The 695-nt window shown below is 36.3% G+C and overlaps 1 pseudogene; it reads left to right on the top strand.

Annotated features, from left to right (window-relative positions):
- The first annotated feature begins 396 nt into the window (after window positions 1–396).
- On the top strand, window positions 397–669 carry LOC107581087 (60S acidic ribosomal protein P0 pseudogene; annotated as a pseudogene).
- The last annotated feature ends 26 nt before the right edge of the window (window positions 670–695 follow it).

Below are 695 nucleotides of genomic sequence, written 5' to 3'. Positions count from 1 at the left end.
AATTTACCAATGAATTACCAAATTTAACCAGTCTCTTTAGTTTGGGGGAATTTATTCATTTTTATGGAGGAGGAGGGGTTCAATAAATGCATGATTTTTCAAAATTATAATTGTATATTATAAGATTATTAAATCTTAAGTCTTTTGATCAATTAATTTTAATTAACTTGGAGTAAAATTAATAAATTTTATTATATAATCTCAATTTATTGTATAATTTAATTGATTAACTTTTTAATTTGTATTTATTTAGAAGTAAATATAAAAAAGTATACTTTAAGAGAATTTGTTGAATTACATTTAAAATATTGTTAAATATTAGTGTATTTCTAAACGTATGACTTCCCCGCTGCTGTAATAAACTCTTTCCTACTCTCCCTGTCTGCGGTGACGCTTGATCTCGGACGTTAAATCACGATTCCCATCAGGCTGTGTTTCTGACATTTCTTTCTCCTCGTTTCCAGCAACTGCTGGATGATTACCCCAAGTGTTTCATCGTGGAAGCAGACAATGTCGGCTCCAAGCAGATGCAGACCATCCGTCTGTCCCTGCGGGGCAAGGCCGTCGTGCTCATGGGCAAAAACACCATGATGAGGAAGGCCATCCGTGGCCATCTGGAAAACAACCCGTCTCTGGAGAGGTGCGTGTCTGTCCGGGCACAATGATGACCCACGGTAGACGAACTAAGGCTTTTA

This window comes from Sinocyclocheilus grahami, unplaced genomic scaffold (genome assembly GCF_001515645.1).
Source record: "Sinocyclocheilus grahami isolate Dianchi unplaced genomic scaffold, SAMN03320097.WGS_v1.1 scaffold72130.1, whole genome shotgun sequence".
In the NCBI taxonomy this organism is placed as follows: Eukaryota; Metazoa; Chordata; class Actinopteri; order Cypriniformes; family Cyprinidae; genus Sinocyclocheilus; species Sinocyclocheilus grahami.
The sequence above is the reverse complement of the archived record's forward strand: the minus strand, read 5'-3'. Positions and strand labels throughout refer to the sequence as shown.